Source organism: Neophocaena asiaeorientalis, unplaced genomic scaffold (assembly GCF_003031525.2).
Source record: "Neophocaena asiaeorientalis asiaeorientalis breed wild unplaced genomic scaffold, Neophocaena_asiaeorientalis_V1.1 scaffold397, whole genome shotgun sequence".
NCBI classification, from domain to species: Eukaryota; Metazoa; Chordata; class Mammalia; order Artiodactyla; family Phocoenidae; genus Neophocaena; species Neophocaena asiaeorientalis.
In genome coordinates this window covers 2,885,314-2,906,831 of record NW_020173231.1, presented here as the reverse complement: position 1 = coordinate 2,906,831, position 21,518 = coordinate 2,885,314, and the positions used below count along the sequence as shown (strand labels likewise).

Sequence of the window (21,518 nt, the reverse complement as noted above, 5' to 3'; positions counted from 1 at the left end):
CCAAAATAATCTACAGATTCAAAGTAATCTCTGTAAAAATACCCATGGCATTTTCCAGAAAACTAGATCAAATAATTCTAAAATTTGTATGTAAACACAAAAGACCCCAAACAGCAAAAGCAATCTTGGAAAAGAATAACAAAGCTGGGACCATTACACTCCCTGATTCCAAACTATACTACAAAGATACAGTAATCAAAACAGCATAGTACTGGCACAAAATTAGACACATAGATCAATAGACCAGAATAGAGAGCCCAGAAGTAAACCTACACTTATATGGTCAATTAATCTATGACAAAGGAGCCAAGAATATACAATGGGGAAAAAAACAGTCTCTTCAATAAATGATGCTGGGAAAACTAGACAGCCACATGTAAAGAATGAAATTAGACCACCTTCTTACACCATATACAAAAAGAAACTCAAAATGGATTAAAGACTTAAATATCAAAACCTGAAACCATAAGAATTTTAGAAGACAACATAGGCAGTAAGCTCTTTGACACTGGTCTTAGCTGTATCTTTTTGGATCTGTCTCCTCAGGCAAGGGCAACAAAAGCAAAAATAAACAAATTGGACTACATCAAACTAAAAAGCTTTTTGCACAGCAAGGAAACCATCAATAAAATGAAAAGGCAATCCACTGAATGGGAGAAGATATTTGCAAATGACATGTCCAATAAGGGGGATAATATCCAAAATATGTAAAGAACTCATACAGATCAATATATTAAAAAACAAACAAACAAACAAAAAACCTCCAAGGCAATCACTTCTCACCCCTTCTGTTACCATGCTAGCCTGCCCATCTTCTTCTCTCACTGGATTATTTCTAGTGTCTTAATGGGCTTTATGGGTCTGCTCCAATCCCTCTACAGTCTATTCTCCAATACAGAGGCCAAAGAAATCTTTGACATGAACTATAACATGTCCTTTCCTACTCGAGCCTTCCCGTGTCTCCCTGTCCCACTTACAACACAATCTAAAGTCTTCCCAGAAAGAAAGAAAACTACAGGCCAATATCACTGTTGAATATAGATGCAAAAATCTTCAACAAAATACTAGCAAACAGAATCCAACAGCACATTAAATGGATCATACATTATGATCAAGTGGGATTCACCCCAGGAATGTAAGGATTCTTCATTATATGCAAATCAATCAAATTCATTATATGCAAATCAATCTTCGTTATATGCAAATATCCCACCTCCTAGAGAAATGGAAATAAAAACAACAATAAACAAATGGGACCTAATGAAACATCAAAGCTTTCGCACAGCAAAGGAAACCATAAACAAGACGAAAAGACAACCCTCAGAACAGGAGAAAACACTTGCAAATGAAGCAACTGACAAAGGATTAATCTCCAAAATCTATAAGCAGTTCATGTAGCTGAATATCAAAAAAACAAACAACCCAATCCAAAAATGGGCAGAAGACGTAAATAGACATTTCTCCAAAGATATACAGATTGCCAACAAACACATGAAATAATGCTCAACATCATGAATCATTAGAGAAATGCAAATCAAAACTACAATGAGATATCATCTCACACCGGTCAGAATGGCCATCATCAAAAAAAATCTACAAACAATAGATGTTGGAAAGGGTGTGGAGAAAAGGGAACCCTTTTGCACTGTTGGTGGGAATGTAAATTGATACAGCCACTGTGGAGAACAGTATGGAGGTTCCTTAAAATCTAAAAATAGAACTACCATATGACCCAGCAATCCCACTACTGGGCATATACCCTGAGAAAACCATAATTCAAAAGGAGTCATGTACCAGAATATTCATTGCAGCTCTATTTACAATAGCCAGGACATGGAAGCAACCTAAGTGTCCATCATTGGATGAATGGATAAAGAAGATGTGGCACATATATGCAATGCAATATTACTCAGCCATAAAAAGGAAAGAAACTCAGTTATTTGTAGTGAGGTGGATGGACCTAGAGTCTGTCATACAGAGTGAAGTAAGTCAGAAAGAGAAAAACAAATACTGTATGCTAACACATATATATATGGAATCTAAAAAAAAAAAAAATGGTCAAAAGAACCTAGGGGCAAGACCGGAATTAAGTTGCAGACCTACTAGAGAATGGACTTGAGGATACGGGGAAGGGGAAGGGTAAGCTGTGACAAAGTGAGAGAATGGCATGGACATATATACACTATGAAATGTAAAATAGATAGCTAGTGGGAAGCAGCCGCAAAGCACAGGGAGAGATCAGCTTGATGCTTTGTGACTGCCTGGAGGGGTGGAACAGGGAGGGTGGGAGGGAGGGAGACGCAGGAGGGAAGAGATACCAGGACATATGTATATGTATAACTGACTCACTTTGTTATAAAGCAGAAACAGACACACCATTGTAAAGCAATTATACTCCAATAAAGATGTTAAAAAATAAATAAATAAAAAAGTCTTCCCAGGCCATCCACATGTGGCTGGTCTAACCTCATTTCCTTCACTCCAGCCACATCAGCCCTCCTGCTGTTCTATAAACTTGGATATGTTCCTATCCCAGGGCCACTGACCTTGCTGATCCCTCTTCCTGCATGGCACGGGTATTGTACAACTTCCTTCCTTGCTTCACTCAGATCTCTGCTCAAATATTATCTCCTCTGAAAAAGCTTCCCTGACCATGTGGGGGCTGTTTAACACATTATTTTATCTTGTTTTCCTTTTTTCATGCTCATCACCACATAACATTGTTGTATATTTTTTACTTTTCCCATTGTCTATAGACCATAAGTTCCATGAGGGAGGGTTTATCTTGTTCACTGGGTCTAGTAAATTCCTGATACCCAAAAGGAATCTGATGCATTTTATTGAAACAAATGATATTCAAATGGCTCCATTCCAAGCAGGTCAGTGTAGGAGTGGCCACTGGAGGATGATAGGGAGTAGCAGGGCTACGGGGCGCAATGGCTAGAGCTTGCCCTGCCCTAAAATATTCATGCAAAGAGAGAAGCTCACATGCAATCAAAGCTAATCTAACAAAAAATGCCACTGTGATGACAAAACCAGAATCCCTCAACAGGCTACCAATGGAGGGGCTGGGGCTAAATTTTAAAACTCAGAGAACGTTAGAGTTGTGATCTTTAAGATCTTTGAGACCTTCCTCATTAAACAAATGTAAATGTGGTTACTTGGGCCCCATTGGCATGGAAATGAGATGGCCTACAGTGATGTTAGTGGAACAGTTACCACGCTCTACAGAAGCTTTGATTTTCTTATTCTTCCCTTTATTATGTCGTGGCAACCTGATGTTCAAAACTTTAGTGACTTGTCCAGGGTAACTGTAATTTGGGGCCAAGCCAGGGAAGGTCAAGGATTTTCTGAACCTAGCACAGGGGTCATCTTCCTACCTGAAATAGGAATTCTTTATGAGGCCCTGTAGAGGCTACATGGATTGAATTGTTGAAACACAGAAAAGCGCTTGGCAACTGTGGAGAAGAGCAGATGTGGAGGAAACTTCAGTCAGGAAGGAGGGGCAAGGTGATGGCCCTTGGCTTACCCATCCCACCCTGCACCAGATGGTATATTAGTATAAATCCTCTACTTTGAACCAAAGCCAGCTTTTACTGAGATTTATGTACTTGAAGGCAAGACAATTTCATAACTTCAGATTCAGTGAGGCTTCCTATTCTCAAGCTGCCCTCTGCCTACTGGGAGAATCTGAGCTGATATATAACCTAAACATGGCACTGGATTAGGGGACCTTGCAAACAAAGGTTACTTGGGCACCACTGGCATGGAAATGAGATGCTATGGAGATGTTAGTAGAACAGTTATCACGCTCTACAGAAGCTTTGATTTTCTTATTTTTCCCTTTATTATGTTGTGAGCATTTTTCTTTGTCATTAAATTTTCTTTGAAGTTGTTGAGGCCACAACTTGCATATGCCTCTTCCCAATCTTGCTGAGAGCTCCCCCTCCCTCTCCAGACTGCCCTGCATCTTGCAAAAAGAGAGCTGTGTATGGGGAGCTAGGTGGTTCTCTCCTGCGTTAATAGGGTCTTGTGAGTGCTTCCCTAAGGATGAGGTGGCCTTGAACACCCTAAGGAGGACTACCCTCCCCTCCTATCCTAAATCTCCAAAAGCTTTAGGATGGGGTGGGGAAAGGAGGTCATGTAATTCTGGAGGCAATGCCAGGGGCATCCCCAAGACTCCAACTCAGGCAGGGCCCTTCCCACACACTGCCTGGGGGAGGTGGGGAATGAGCACCTGTTGAGTACATAGAATATCCCCGAGGCTCTTGAAATCACCATATTTGCCAAGAGTGGAGTAACACGTGATGGCCCAGGGTTTGGATTTATCTCATTTAATCTTCATCATCGGCTTATAAACTTGATCCCATCCACATTTTGCAGAGTACCTAAAATCACACAGCTGGTAATGGCAAAGCACAGGAACCCAGGATACCAAGACCTATTGCTTTTCATCTCTAAACTTTGTGGCAAACCACATGACTCATCATTTAATTTTCATAACCTAAGCAGTCCAGCCATTTAATCTCCATCTTACAGATGAAGAGCTTGGGCTCAGAGAGGCTTCCATAGTTTGCCCAAAGTTACAAAGTTAGTTTCCGGTCCAATCAGAATTCAGACCCAGATTAACTGCTGCTCCAATGGGACACAAGCTCTTGAACAGGTGTCCCCCAGTGAGGAGCTCAGTGACAGACGAGAACACCACTGTTATTCTAGGCACAGGGACTCTCCCTTTGCTCTACTTCCTCCTTGACGGATCACCGTGACCTCCTTCATCACTATCTGGGGTGACACCCCACCCTCCTCCACCGACCCTGAGACCAGCTCTGTTCACCCAGGACTTAAGGAAACTAAGCACACTGTGGTTCTAGGTCCCTGGGACCCCACAGCTGTCTTCGTAAAGGGAAGGATGCAATTGGAAAGAGCTGGAAACTGCTGCCACCTGAGAAAGAGGAAGATATTAGGCATTACACAGGGTAAGCCAAGATGTAGCCTAGCCTTCAGCCTCTCTAAATCTCCTCTACCCGGCTCCCACCTCAGCGTTCAACAGCCCCACTCATGCCAGCTCCCCCGCTAAACACAGCTGGAAGAGGGGATGCTACTGGCACCGAGTGGGTAGAGTCTAGGTTTGCTGCTAAACAGCTTGCACTGCACAGCCCCCCCACGAAGAATGATCCAGCCACAAATGTGATTAGTGCCAAGGTCGAGAAATCCCAAGCTAGAGTGTTTCTGTTTTCTTCAAAATGAATGGAGACTGCCACTCTGCAACTTATTCCCTAATTCTCTGTTCCATCTACTATGTGGCACTGGTCTCTACTCCTGTTTAGGAGGCTCATAGTGTAAAGATTAATTAATTGCTCACTTCAAGAGACATAGGAGGGACTTCCCTGGTGGTGCAGTGGTTAAGAATCTGCCTGCCAATGCAGGGGACACGGGTTCCATCCCTGGTCCAGGAAGATCCCACGTGCCACGGAGCAACAAAGCCCGTGCGCCACAACTACTGAGCTTGCACTCGAGAGCCCGCGAGCCACAACTACTGAGCCCGCGTCCTGCAACTACTGAAGCCCACGTGCCTAGAGCCCGCGTTCCGCAACAAGAAAAGCCACCACAATGAGAAGCCCGCACACCGCAACAAAGAGTAGCCCCCGCTCGCCACAACTAGAGAAAGCCCACGCGCAGCAACGAAGACCCAATGCAGCCAAAAATAAGTAAATAAATAAATACATTTATTTTTTAAAAGAAGAGAGACATAGGAAAGTGACCTGAAGGAAGGTCAAATGATCAATTTCTTCTTCCAGAACCCAGGGTAACAGATGAAGGGAGTTTGAAAGAAATTTGAAATGCCTGATATGACAATATGGAGCCTGTGTGGAAACATTCAGGCTGCCTCTTGGACTATAATATAGTATGTGGGACCTAGGCATTCTAATATATCCAAACATCCTCCTGCAAGGCTGCTGACCTTTGTGCCTGGGACCAGAGAAGCTTCAGCTAATGGTCAGTTTTGGAAACCAAGCTCTGATAATCCAAGCGATTTCTGTTCTTGAGTCCTCATCCATCTCAACCTTTCTAGTTGTATTGACATTTCTGATAAATGCTCCTTTCTTGAGACTGTGGCTTCTATGACATTGCACTGTTCTGGCTCAATTTGTGCTGGTCGACCCCTGCCCCCCACGACTCATTCATCGCCTTTGAACAAGTTCTCCTCTCTTCTTTCTCTAAATTCAATGTTAACCCCACTTGGGGGTCATAAGTTGGGGTGCGCGGGCCTCTTACAGCCTTGCTGCTGTCACGGGCGTGGCCCAAGATTGTTGTGGACTCAGCAGAGCCTTGAGGGATTCCCATCCGACATTCTGGTACTACCTGTGAGCTGTGGGGTGCCACCAGAGTGGACCACATAAAAGAAGAAAGAATTCCATCAAGTTCAAGGTCTTCTTTGTGGTTAAACAGAAAAGATATTTAAGTATCCTGAGAACAAAAAACCTGAAGTTCAGGAAATCAAATCTGATTTTTTAAAAAATGTAATCTTAAAATGTAGCAATGTGGGTGGAGATACAGATTCCTGGGATTACTCCTTCTAGATTGTTGGAGCCCGTAAGATAATGACTATGAAAAAAAGCTCAGGACTGGAATGACATGGATTTTTTTCCCTTGATGGGTAAACAAAATTAACCCTGGGGGAGGTTCAGAATTAAGAAGAGCTGCAAAGTAAATCAAACCTAGAATAGCAACATTTTTGTGATAAATTTAGAAATAATCTGTACCTATCTGTTCTTTTAATATCTTGAAGTGTTACATACAATTTAGCATATTAGTATTTTCAATAGGTTAACCCAGAGATTTTAATTTAAAATAGGTAACTGCATAATTGATTTAGACTTGTGAATTTAAATTGAATTTTTTTAAAAATAATTTTTAAAATAATATTTATTTACTTATTTTGGTTGCACCTTGTCTCAGTTCCAGCAGGTGGGCTCCTTAGTTGCAGCACGTGGGCTCCTTAGTTGTGGCATTCGAACTCTTAGTTGCGGTAGGCATGTGGGATCTAGTTCCCTGACCAGGGATCAAACCTGGGCTCCTTGCATTGGGAGTGCAGAGTTTATCCACTGTGCCACCAGGGAAGTCCCTAAAATTGAAATTTTATTCAGTTCGTAAATCATATTGGAACACTTAAGAGTACTTAAAATCTATCATTTTAAGGTTTAATTTGTTACATTTATAAAAATGACGTAAATATCTTGGAAGGTTTGTTATATTTGGCAATTGCAATAACTTAAAGAAACCAAACATATTGCAAGTATAAATGAAGCTTAAAATGTAAATAAAGTGATTTTAAAATTAGTTGTTTAAACTTTGGTAGATTTATAAATAGTAAAAAGATATTTATAAACTGAATTTAAGATGAGCAAAAAGAAGGGTTTTCAAAATTTGAAACTTGAACAAATTTAAAATGAGATTTTAAAAACAAAAATCGGGCTTCCCTGGTGACGAAGTGGTTGAGAATCCGCCTGCCAATGCAGGGGACACGGGTTCGATCCCCGGTCCGGCAAGATACCACATGCCACGGAGCAACTAAGCCCGTGCACCACAACTATTGAACCTGCACTCTAGAGCCTGCGAGCCACAACTACTGAGCCCGTGTGCCACAACTACTGAAGCCCACACGCCCTAGAGCCTGTGCTCCACAACAAGAGAAGCCACCAGAGTGAGAAGCCCGTGCACCACAACGAAGAGTAGCCCCCGCTCGCCGCAACTAGAGAAAGCCCGTGTGCAGCAACGAAGACTCAATGCAGCCAAAAATAAATAAATAAATTTATTTAAAATAAATAAATAAAATAAAAATAAAGATTGAAATCTTTTCAGAATAATCCTTTCCATACACAAAAGCCAGTCTCTAGGGCACACAAAAGATAAACAAACAAAAAACACTCATTTGACAACTGAGTTGAACTTGAATGCAAGTTTTTCCAGAGTATATGGATCTGTGCATTTTTCTAGGGACTGGGTCCCATCTTTTCTCATATCCACAGGGTCTTTGACCCCAAAAGTTTAAGAATCTCTCCCTGTGGAAGGAGTGACTTGTACCTCTCTTTTCCCAGCCCTATGGATCCGGCTGCCCTGGAGCATCACCTGGACACCCCACCAGCACCCCATATGCAACAGTCTGCAAAACCGTTTTATCAGAGACCCTCCCAAACCAGTCCCTCCCACAGAGATCCCTCTCTACTCTGCAACCCAGATGCTGTCACCCTTCATGGGCCCTCTTCTTTACCAAAAGATCCAACCATTTACCTAATTCTATTGATCTCTCTATTAGCTTTCCCTAGCCTATTGATTTCTGCAGCTGCCTGATCTATTGATCAATTCCAATTGATTCTATTGCAAATCAATAGAATTATGTAATTAGTTGGCTATTTATTTCCCCTTTGCCACAAAGATCCAAACTGCCCCCAAAACCCTAGCGATTCTTCCCTCTGAGTGTTCCCTGCGTTTTCCTTTCTCCCAATCCTCACAGGAGCATCAGTATTGCATCAGACCGATGCTTCTCCCTGCCATCCCGAGTGACTTTCTCCAAAATAGCTCTCAGGTATATTGCTCTAGAGCTTTCTGTGGCTCCCTGCTACTCCAGTAGAGATTTAATCACCCAGGCATTTGGTGACTTTATGCAAACTCTGAAAGTCAAGCCAAGGGCAGACTCCTGTGTGCAGCTGTTCCCGCCTCCATCTTCCACATGTGGGGAATGCCCTTGGAGTGTCCTTAACTTTGCCTCTGGAAATCCCATTTTCCTTCAGGACTCAGCCTACTCGGGGACCCTCTTTTCCTTTGAACGACTCAGATAATACTTAATCACATGTCCTCCTTCTGCTGCTGTGTCCTCCAGCCCTTAAATACTCAAAGCTCCTGGAGGAGGGAAACCATTCCCTCTGCAGATTTGAAACCTGTGAAGGGAGGCCCTGCTTCCACTCATTTATTAAGTACCGACTGTGTGCCAGGCACTGTTCTACATGTTGGGGAGAATGAGGGAAAGAAAGTTCCTGCTATCAAGGAGTTTCATCTTGGGGGGAGCAGAGAGGAGGTGAAAGGCAATAAATAAACAAAAACACATACAATTGCTTTAGTAGTGACACATACATAAGGAGAATATAACAGAGTTATGGGATAAAGCGTGACAATTTTGGGGGGAGGCCAGTATAGATCTGGGTGGTGGGAGAGTCCTTTCTGAGATGGTGACATTTGCACCAAGACCTGAATAATAAGAAGCAGGCCTCATGTGGAGATCTGGGGACAGCATCCTGGGAAGAGGGGACAGTGAGGGCAGATGTGCGTGGGGTGATGGGACTTGTCATAATGAGGTGGTGGTCCCAGTTTGGTGACTGAGGAAGTGCTGTACCAGAGAGGTGAGACTGAGGCCACAGCCCATCATACAAGGCCTTGAGAGGATGTGCTGAGGGCTGCCTGTGGGTTCAAGTGCATTGGAGGGTGTCAAGCAGAAGGTGCTATCCCGGGTCAGCTTACTCTGCCACTGTATGGAGCATGGCTGTGGGTCCAGAGCAAAGCAGGGAGGCCAGCTAGGAGAGTATGCAGTAGTGCAAACTGGACTAGAGTGGCCACATCAGATTAGGGTGACCGACTGCTCCAGCTGGCCTGGGACTAAGGGGTTTCCCGGAACATGGGACCTTTAGTGCTAAAATGGAAAAATCCCTGGCCTGGGTGGTTGGTCATCCTAGGCCACCATGCTTGGAGGCAAGACCACCTGACTCGCTGATGGATGGGATGGAAGGAAAAGAGAGAAATCTACAGAGACTGCCAGGAATTAGCTTGAATAGCTGGGTAGATGGTGATGCCGTTTACTGGGATAGGGTGGATGAGAGAGAAACAAGTTCAGGGATAAAATCAAGAGATTGACTTTCTGAGCACCCCAAAATGAGCTCCATAAATCTCTACCAAGTGGCAAAACCACTATAATAACTTGGGAGAGAACTACTGATATCCCATATCTACAGAGGACTAAAGTGGATACAAAAATAGGCATCCAGTCCATAGCAAAATCACTCTGGAATTGCTTAATTGCTGGCTAACAGTCACAGGTGAGCCAACCTTCCGAGAACGAGAGAATGCATCCATTTCCTGCAGATGCGACGTTAACGAAGTCCAGAAGTGGACTGGGAGCTGCACATACCCTGGCTTCTGCAGTCTTGTGACAGACCTCACCCCCAACAATTTGTGATGGTTGCCAATATAATTCAAGATGAAGATGGGAGGTCATAGGGAGGGGTCACATCAAGTTACCACAGTAGCATCCTTCTCTGTCTCCCCTCTCCCCTCCAGGATCCTCCAGCCCAGCTCCAATTCAGCGCTCTTTCCTCTGTTAGACAACAGCTTTCCCTTTTCTCTGACTCCAGCTGTCAGTGATGCTCTGGGTCTGCAGCCTGTACAGCAAGCGGGCTTCTTGAAGCATTTCTCAACAGAGATGGTCCTCTCTCCCGCTGATGCTAAGAGAAAACACTCTCTTGTCTCCTGTTACAGCCTTCCCCTTGCTAGCCATGCACTTCTCTTGGAGGGAATACCACTTCTTGGAATTCCTCTAAGCCCAGCCATTCCTTCTGCTTTGCAGCAGCTACTCCTACTTCTCCTAGAGATTCCCCGCCCACTTGCCCAAAGCAAAGTAAGACCAGAAGGACAGGTCCCAGGTCCCAACTGGTGGGAGGGGGAGAAGGGGGTGGCCTCCCTGTCTCCATTGACCTGCCTGGAGCAGTTCATGCTTTTCCCTCAGCAGGGGAGTAGTGAACCTCACTGACACTGATCCTTTCTTTATTTAAATTGTGTTATTTTGTTCATCTTGAATTTTTTACACTAATTTTGATTATTTTTAAAATGCTGCATTAAAATATTATTTCTCTTGATTACCGAGTGTACAGCCCCCGCCTTAAACTTTGTGCCCAAGGTGAGTATCTCACTCATTTCACCCTGGCCTGGACCTTCTGCTTTTTTGGGAGGTGGATCCTTCCATTTTAAAACCAGGATGGTCCTGGGGAAATTGGGAAGAGTTGGTCAGCCCTGGACTGCCAGAAATCAAATCCTGGTGTGGCTGCTCTGTAGCTAGGGACAACCTCTCTGAGTCTCCACGGCCTCATCTACACAGCAGGAATGGAGCAGCAACTACCTCAGAGAGTGGCAATTGTGAGCTCATCTGTAGTGAGCTTGTTACAGAGCCTGGCACATAGCAAATGCTTCAAAATATTAGCGGTGATGGTGATTCATTGAGTGTCTGCCACGGGCCAACGTCTGTGCCGGGGACAGTGCGTCCAGTGGTGCTGGTGACAGACACAGCCTTGCCCTGCAGGGGCCCGGGTTCTAGTGGGGAAGTCAGACCATGAACAGGTAATATCAAGAATTATTTGTGGGGACTTCCCTCGTGGTGCAGTGGTTAAGAATCCGCCTGCCAATACAGGGGACTGGGTTCGATCCCTGGTCCGGGAAGATCTCACACACTGCGGAGCAACTAAGCCTGTGCGCCATGACTACTGAGCCTGTGCTCTAGAGCCTGTGAGCCACAACTACTGAGCCTGCGTGCCACAACTACTGAAGCCCACACACCTAGAGCCCGTGCTCAGCAACAAGAGAAGCCACCGCAATAAGACCACGTGTCGCAGTGAAGAGCAGCCCCCGCTTGCTGTGACTAGAGAAAGCCCACGCACAGCAACAAAGACTCAACGCAGCCAAAAATAAATAAATAAATAAAATGGTTAACTTAAAAAAAAGAATAAAGTTTAAACTCAAGTTTAAGAAAAAAAAAAGAATTATTTGTGTAACACACGTGCCTGAGAATGTCCCATAGACGCATGTGACGTCATGTCACCCTCTCAACCTCCCAACCCACTTGTAAAGGAGGTTCTTTCATTGCCCCCAGATCTTTTAGACGGGGTCAATCAGTGCAAGACCAGGACTTGGATGAGATCCCACAAGGAGCGAGAGACAGATTAGGGATCCCACACCTGCCCTCAGAGCTGATCTTCGTCCCGCTGCCCCTCGGCAGCTCTGGGAGGTGCCCAGAGCAGCTAGGATTCAGGAACCCCAGCTCATACTGTCTTACAGAAAATTCCTGACACCAACAACAGCTAGTGTTCATCAGGCAGGTTCTCCCCTAGAGGATGCAAATTACCCATTACCTCTGGCTGCTTTTCCGTGATGGAGCTGGCTGCCTGGGGAAAAGGAAAACATCGTACTGCCTACCCTTTTGCACTTCTGAACTTTGAGCCATCTGAATATCATTACTACCTATTCCAAAATAAATGCTAATATTAAAGTTCAAAAAGCAAAAAGAAGACTTACGAATTATCTTCAAGAGAATCCCAGAGTGGATTAGCCCCTCAACGAGGTTGGTTTCAGCAAAATCTCTGGTGGGTCCCCCAGAAGAGTCTTCCCTGGCTGGTGAGGGGAACCACCCTCTCTCGGGTTAATTCACCCCTTGGGCCGCATTCCAGATTCCCTGGATATATGAGTTTCTGTTAATCTCAGACAGACAGACCTGGAGTGACAGTGGGCCTAGAAGGTTTTCCTCAGGGCCCCAAATGATCCAGACTCAAGAACAAGCTTCACAGGACAGCTCCCGAAGAATGCAGAGGAGCTGTAACTGGCCTGACCACTCTCTCGGTTCATTGGAGGGGAAAAAGGAACACCGCAGCCAATAGCTCACATTTGGGATTAACTATAGAATCCAAGGTGACACCAGACCCACAGCCCTTCTGAGGGAAGATCACGTCCTTCCTTTTGGCTGGGTGAGAAACTCAGAATAAAGCATTTTTCTAAACTAAAACACAAGAGATGGTGTTATGAGGTGAGGAGTGTCCCAGGCAAAGAATCCAGAGACCTAAGGGCAGGTCTGGGCTCTGTTACCAACCATATTCCTGAACCTCTGAGTCTGTGGTAGGGGAGTTGGGCTGATGTCCCTCAGTCTCCTCCTGGGTTCTCACACCTCATTCTGGGCTTGTCCTCTGACTGTCTCCTCCCTCCCTGGATTCACCGTCTTGGACCGCAAGAGCTGGAGTCCTAGCTACCTGGCTGTGTTCCGGGGCACGGCTCCCCAGCGCAGGGAACGGGGCCTTCATTCCTTTTGTACGTCTTCCCACAGAACACACAGTCCCAAATTCTGCACATGCTCCGGCCCCCTCCCCCCACCCTCCTCCAACATCTCCGGGGCTGCCTCAACCAATGAGGCAGTCACTTCTGCCTCTGGCCTCACAGGACAAGTGTCTTGCCATCTCGGTCCTGCTGAGCTGCGAGGCTGTCTGAAGACCATCGGTACTACAGATGACCCCAGGCTAGGCCAGCCCCCCAGGGTGGGCCTGGAGACGTCAAAGCATTGCACTACTATTGAAGGCAGTTTAATACAGGCAGGGACTTACAAATTCCACAGACTGGGACCCATATCCTAGGGCAAGTCCCCAAGCCTGTCCTGCAAAGTGCTCTCCTCTCCAAATCCACATTGGTAGTGTTCAGACTGTCTCCGCCCCTCTGGCCTCAACTGATTGGAGCAAAGTAGACAACTGACTTGAGCTGGACCAATCAGTTCCTTGCCTGGAAAATTGAAATTGTGCTAGGAGATTCAGTCCAGCTGTGGCTGGACCAGTCAAGAAATCCTGAGGCTGTGGACAGCCATTTTCTACCTAGGATGCAGAGAAAGTCAGTTTTCAGGGAAAGCGAGAAATGAACGAAGCAGAAATATAAAGCGGGCTCAAAATGGGAGTTGGAGACAGTCCCGTGGGCAATCCTGTCTCTGGTCAGTTCATGCACAAGAGCTGGCAAAGAGCAGGTTTTTGTGTTTTCAGTATCCAGTGCCCATCGCCTTCCAAATTATGCCCCTGTTTCCTTTGGAGGAGTGGCCTCTCTCCACTGTGTCACCTTGCAGGGACACGTCATTCCAGGCACTGCCTCACTGTGTTGGTTGAGGAGCCAGATCCTTCTTCCCAGGGACCGCCATGTATGGTCGTATGTCCTGAGCTGAACAAACACAGTGGCAAGTGGCTGACAGGGACCGTTCACCCTAGTGGACTGGATGGTCAGGCTATCCCTGCTGGGCCTCCTGCTTTTGTCTTTCCAGGCAGCCTTGGGCTTTGCCCCCAACTGCAGTCAGCCATAAGCTCTGTGTGTCCCCATCACTCTTCCTTTAAATTTCCTTTCATTTTTGCAAAACCAGAGCTGCATTCTCTTGTTTACAAGTAAGAAGTCCTGATTGATATTTGCAGTTAAAACATGTGCTTGGGTTCCGTGAGACATCGGGTATACACCCCACTTCAGTGAGCTGGCGTGGATTTCCATTTCCTATGACCAAGAGTCCTTATAGGTTAGGGTAGCTCCTGGACGAGTTGTTTTACCTCTCTGAGCCTCTGTTTCCTCATCCTGAAAATGATGTTACTGATTCCTACTGTGCAGAGAAATTGGAAGAATAAAATAGCAACAGTAATAAAATACTAAAAGAATAACTTTTAGATAAGTGCTTAGGATGTTCCATTAACTGTCCAAAGAGCCTACAAATAGTAACTCATTCACAACAACCCTACGAAGTAAATGCTTTTAGCCTCATTTTAAAGGTTAGGAAACTGAGAATCAGAGAGGCTAAGTGATTTCCCTGATGCCACACAGCTAACAAACGCCAGCGTGCCTCATACATGTTTTGTTGTCCAGTAAATGGTAGCTATTATGTGTGTTAGTCAAAGGATTTAACGAGTCTGAAAAGTCAGTTTATGATTTAGGTAGCATCCCACGTGTGAGGGTGGGGCTGTGCAGGCCCCTTGACTGTGGCCAAGGCTGTTGCAAAATGTGAAATAACTCAGTCTGTCCCCCTCTCCCTTTACACAATCCTTCCAGTGACCTCACCACTCCCATGGCTTCAAATGTCCCCTCTATGTCCCCTGGCTCAGGCCTCTCCTGAGCGCCCAGCACAGCCACCAGCTGCCTGTTGGGCATTTCCGCTTCGATGGCCCAAGGGCCGCCCAAATTCAGCACAGCTCATGGCTGACGAGAAACACTGAATCTTTACCCCGAGCCTGCTCTGCCTCCAGAACTTCCTGCTTCACTGAATGTTGTCGCCAACCGTAAGCTTCCTAAACCATCTGCCCAGGGCTCGCCTCGCTTTCTCTCTCACCCCAAATCCATTCAATCCACCTCTAGACTCAATGCATTCTGCCTGGATAATCCTCATCTCTCCACTCCCTGAAGCAGACTGCCATCACTCCTGCCCCATCACACAGCTGCTGCGCGCCAACCTCCTGTCCGCCTCTGATCCCATCTTACAGCCAAAGTGATGCTTTTAAAACACAGATCATGCCATTTGTTGCTCTGCCTAATTTTTAGTGGCTTCCCCTTGACCCCAAGATAAAGTCCAAACCTCTTCTTATGGTTTATGGGACTTTCTGATCGAGCCCCTGCCTACCCCTCCAGCTGTAAACCTTGAGATTTTTCACTCCAACACTTCCTGCTTCAGACATGCCAAACTTTCCCCTGGGGTTTTCACCATTCATTCACTTACTTATTAATTCAACAAAGTTTTACTGGGTCCTTGCCATGAGCCAGGCACTGGGAGTTCAATGAGATAAACGTGATATTTGCTCTTAAGAGGCTTGCACTTCTCTGGTTGATTCGCTTTCATCGTTGAGATCTCAGCTAAAATATTAGCTCCTCAAGGAAATGTTCCCTCTCTCCTGAACCAGGGTAAGTCCCTTGGTGTGTGTTCGTTGGATACCTTGTTCTCTGTATAACATACACCACACCTTATTATTGTTTAACCCCTCTCTTCCCTGCCAGACTGTCAACCCCATGGGGATGGGCACTGGCTGTCTTGCTTACCTGTGTATGCCCAAGCCTGATACATAATAGACACTCAAAAATAGTTGACGAATGAGTGAATACATGAATGAATAGCAATTATTATATTCAGCAAATACTCATACTTCTGGTTTTCCTACAAGGCTGTAAGCTTTTTAAAAAAAAAAAAAAAAAAAGCAGGAAGGACAATGTCATGTTTGTGTTTTTCTCCCAATAGCTTCTACATTAGTGCTCAATGAGTCTTGGTTGAATGGTTAGACAAGTGTGTCTTCATGTAGGACAATAATAGTTAATAAGGATGGTCCAAGTAGGAAGGCAATATCTTTAGGAAACTGAAGAGTGTAGGGACCTCTGGAAGTCACAATCACATGATCTGATTGTTCCACGAAGGGGCATGGAGCCCCTTGCTTCTTAGTCCTTGCTGTACAGTGGATTGATGTGGGAAGGTTGACAAAATACTGATGCTTAGGCCCTTGCTGCAGAAACTCCAATTCAATCGGTCTGGGCTGAAGCTGGGCAATGGAAAAAATTTTTTTACGTCTTCCAGGTGATTCTAATGTGCAGCCAGAGATGGACAGGTGTGGAGCCCCCTGGAACTTGAAAGGCTGTGGCCAGATCTAGGTCCGCAGATGAGTAGATAATCTGTCTGGGATTCCTGGGTATTGGATATGGATCAAGACTTATGACATAATCAGAGGTGAAAGCAAGGGAATGAAGACAGAGAAAGAATTCAGGACCAATTAGTCATTGCTTCTAGATATACACTTAGTGAATGAACGAATGAATGAGGGAATAAATGAAATGAGTGGGCAAGAGCAGGTCCTCCATACCACTGTGGACTCACTGGGAATAGCTTTCTTTATGGACATCAAGCTAGTAACTACTCACAGGCAATCAGGAAAAAAAAGTCCTGAAAAGATTAAACAATATTAAGCTGGTAGAATCTTCTGATACCATAGACTCAATCCCCATTCACCCATTCGACAAACATTTACTGAGCATCTACTATGTGCCAAGCACGTTCTAGATGCTAGGAAGGATACATCTAGTTTGGGGCCGAACTGTTTCCACCCAAAATTCACATACTGAAGTCCTAACCCCCAGCAGCTTACAAAGTGACTGTATTTGGAGATAGGATTTTTAAAGAGGTAATTGAGTAAAAATGAGGTCATTAGGGTTGATCTTAATCCAATATAACTGATGTGCTTATATGAAGAGGAAATTTGGACACAGACAGACACAGAGGGGAGAGCATGTAAAGACAGACACAGGTAGAAAATGGCCATCTATAAGCCAAGGAGAGAGGCCTCAGAAGAAACCAACCTGCTGACATCTTGATCTCAGACCTTCAACCCCTAGAATTGTGAGAAAATAAAGGTCCATTATTTAAGCCACCCAATCTGTGGTGCTGTGTGGCAGCCCTAGAAAACTAATAGCTGCAAATGAGACCAAGTCCCTGTTTTCTAATGCATATATCCACCAAGCCTTCATTTTCTAAGGGCTATGTGCGTACTTTCAACATATCTTTCTATTGCTAGTTTTCAAAGCTTTGTGGTCATAAGTTGCATTTAATAAAATCCACATTCATTGAAAGAGCTCCTTGATTCTAAGTGGCATTTTGTCATTGTATATATTTTGTACTAGATAAAGTCTCAGCTGGGTACTAGCATGTCTTTAACACCTGTCTAACACTTGCTGATCTCTCTTACATAAAAAAGGCCTCAGGCTCAGAACCATCGCCAAGCAGAAATATCTGGCTAGAAATGAATAACATCACTGTTTTATTTTTTGTTATATGTATTTGAAGAGTTACTTGTATTTAATAGCAAGTTACAATAACTTTCCATTTGTAGTAGTTATAGGGTGTTTTCATTTCAGATAAATGTTTTAAGGCAAAAGCTAAGTGATTAGACTTTAAGAATGAATATTGAACAAATAATGGTAATGTAGTTTGTATATAAGGTAAAAGTCATGATGATGGTATGCAATGACAAAAGACTGGAAAACACTGAATGAGGTGACTTCATAGGAATTGCTGGTTTTATTATTATCGTTCATTCATTCACTCACTTTTTCATTCCACCAACACTGATTGAGCATATACTAGCTTCCAGGCATTGTGCTAAGTATTTTCTCATAAAATATCTTATTTAATTGCAGAAATATCCTAGAAGACAGGAACCACATCTGTCCTATTCATTGCTGTATCTCCAGCACCTTGTACAGTGAAAAAGCACTGAAAAGTTTTCCTTTGAGTGACGCATGTGCAGTTCTGAGTCAAGATTCAACATGTTAAAGGATGAATATTCAAACCCAAAGTGCCTGCCACTAAGAATTAGTTGGAATGAAGGGCCAGTTATTGATTTTCTCTACTTCCCTGGTCTATATTCTCTTTTTAAAAAATATTGTTATGGGGAGGGCATTTGTTACTCAGTGAGACTATGGTGCTTTCTTGAGACATTAGGTGAGCTGTCCTATAACCTGAAATGGGCCCCTCGTCCCGTCTATCTATCATTTATCATCCTTTCGTCCATCCATCCATCCATCCAATGAAGAACCTCTAAAAAAAAAACAAGAAACCTATATCCTTCTTTGAAGAGAACTTGATTAGCACTTGCAAAGCAATTAATAGAATTCCATCCAGTGCCAGGCCCTGTGAAGGAGTAAAACAGGCTACCCCTTCCCCCATTTTCCACTTCCAGGGAGCAGCCCAGTTACCCGCTATAACCCTCAAGCACTCTGGGGCCTCAGACCCAGTAATTAAAAGTTTGGAATTTGTGACAGGATTTGGCGTTGGATTCCCAACTTCTGCTAGTGACTAGCTGCGGCCTCCCTGTGCAAACCAGGGAATATAATAATATAAAAGAAGATTAAATAAACATGCTTCAGCTATTAGAAGAGTAGCTGGCACATAACCAGTATTCAACAAAGTTCAGCCATTACAATTGTTATTATCGGGAGTGACTGGCCTGCATTCAAGGACAAAAATTCCTGCTCCTCAAGGTCAAGTTCACTTTGTCTGGGATTTAGAATTTAGGCACATTCTAAATTGGGGAAGAGGTTTCAAAACAAGATTATGGCATTCTGGGGAAGAAATAACAGCAGACCTGCCTGTGGCCACTTTCTATTTGGGAGATAATGAAGGCAAGTCACACCTTCAAGGCCAGGGTGAGAAATTCATTATCAATGGGAGAGACTGTAGATATTGATTAAACACTGTTGATCATTATCAATGGGACAGACTGTAGATATTGATTAAACACTGTTGATCGGTTTCTGCTCTGTCCTACCAGGTCAATTGCTCAGCTGTGGATGTCACCCCAAGTTTTAGCATGGCATGTGTGGCCCCATCTCATTCAACCTGACCCCCCTTTCCAGCTTGCCTCCCACTGCTCCCTTTCTGGAAACTTCCACACCAGAGAGACTGGTTTACTTACTTACCCCTAAATGTTGCACAGGGTCTGTTCCCATTCTTTCGCTTGTGCTGTTCCCTGAGCCTTGATCACCCTCCCTCACACACACTCCTCTCTACTTAGATAAATTATAACCCCCCTTGGGCTCCAAACCCCATCATACCTCTTCTTTAAAGCTTAATGTGATCTCCTTAATGTACAGGGATCCCGCCTTCCTCAGAATTCCTGGCTTGTTTGGGGTCTATATAATTAATTTGGAGACTCAAAAGAAAGGACATTATGATGCCTCTTCTATTATTGCCTGTGATAGTTAATTTTATGTGTCAGCTTAACTGGACTAAGGGATGCTCAGATAACTGGTGAAACATTATTTCTGGGTATGTACATGTGGATGTCTCTAGGAGATAATTAGCATTTGAACAGGTAGACTGAGTACAGAGGACCACCTTCACCAATGCGAGTGGGCATCATCCAGTCCAATGAGGGCTTGAATAGAACAAAAAGGGGGAGGTACCGAGCCCACGTGCCACAACTACCGAAGCCCGCGCACCTAGAGCCCGTGCTCCGCAGCAGGAGAAGCCACTGCAATGAGAAGCCCGTGCACCGCAGTGAAGAGTACCCCCCGCTCACCGCCACTAGGGAAAGCCCGAGCTCAGCAACGAAGACCCAACGCAGCCAAAAATAAAAAAAAAAAATTTTAATATGTATCTATTTTTTAAAAAAAGAACAAAAAGGTGGAGGAAGGGTGAATTTGCTCTAATGTTTGAACTGAGACATCCATCTTCTGCCCTCAGACAATGGCACTTCTGTTTCTCAGGCCTTTAAACTGGACTGAATTACACCAACAGCTTTCCTGCTGCTTTCCAGTTTACAGATGGCAGATCCTGGGTCCTCTCCACCTTCATAGTCACACGAGTCAATTCCTATTATAAATCTCCTCTCATGTTGTTAGATGATAGATGGATGGATAGATAGATAGGTACATAGATAGATACATAGATAGATGATAGGTAGCTGGCTAGCCTATTCGTTCTGTTTCTCTGGAGAACCCTAATACATTGCCTCAAACTAGTTTTGTATGATTTCCTCATGTAGACTGTAAGCTCTTTGGTGACATAGAATCCTTTTCTATGAGCTCTCCCTCAGGACTTCAGAAAGTCCACTATTTTCTTCTAATAACCAACATCAGTTTCTGCCGCTTGCAGTCATGAGCTAGAGGCAGAAAAAATAATTGAATTAAGTTCAGTAAATGCCACCAAGGATGTCTTAATACTCACATCTATAGCCAAGAGATTCTCTTCCTTCCTAGGCAGGACCTATTTACTTGTATTTTCTATTCATGTCTCCCAAGCTCAACTATTGTTTCATCAAAATTACAAATGACTAGAAGAAGAAGAGTTGTTGTAGGTGCTTCAGTGATAGAAGAGCTGATTGGCCAAAATGAAGAGAGAAAAGTCATTAAAGGCAGAGCCAAAACTACAACAATCACAACAGTTTGTGTCGATGCAAAACAAACAAAATCATGCATTCAATAGGTCTGGATGATAGTCCAGTATAATAACCAACATTGATGGTGACGCTCCAGGTCATTCAGAGTAGGTTTAATTTTCTGGTATCTTCTATACATGGAAAGCATTAGTAAAATTTCTAATCCAAATGTCTAAATTTTTTTTAAAGAGTGAGGCTCTGTAGAACGTTCACACCCAGTGCACACATACATTCATTCAAGAAATATTTATAAGCACCTGCCATAGACCAGGAACTGTCTAGTGCGGAAGGACAGAGGGGTGAACAAGACAGATAGGATCCTTGTTCCACTTGAGTTTACATTCTAAGTGGGGAAGAGACCTTAGACTAGGAAATACTTAAATGAACAGGAAAACTTTAGATAAAAAAATAAGTGCTATAATATATATGGAAATAGATCAGAATGATGTATCAAAATGATGGGGTAGACAATGCCTGGGGTGGGGAGAGCCATGAAAGGCCTCACCAAGGAGGGACATTGGTAGTCATTCCCAGCTCCCCTTCCTGCATTTGCATCCCACTCTCTTGGCTCCCAGAGATGCCCCTCCCCAGCTGGAAGACTGGGGAGCCACTGACTGGCTTCCCTGAGGTGGGGAGAAGAAAACAAAACAAACACATTCTTTTGTTGAAGAGGCATTTGAGCAAACTCAAGAGTCCTGCTTTCTCGAAGGAAGTTTTTGCAGTGACTGGATTAACACATCCTGCAGTTAACCTGAAGGCTGTCCAAGTATGAATGACCCAGAACATACATCA

The 21,518-nt window shown here is 44.2% G+C and overlaps 1 protein-coding gene across 1 annotated transcript in view; it reads right to left on the bottom strand.

Moving 5' to 3' along the window:
* SLC34A2 (solute carrier family 34 member 2) overlaps window positions 1-12,497 on the bottom strand; it is a 57,675-nt gene extending 45,178 nt beyond the window's left edge. The window contains exon 1 of the mRNA XM_024745547.1: window positions 12,334-12,497. The gene's annotated coding sequence lies outside the window, so the exon portion shown is untranslated. The remainder of the gene's footprint in view (window positions 1-12,333) is intronic.
* Window positions 12,498-21,518: the final 9,021 nt, after the last annotated feature.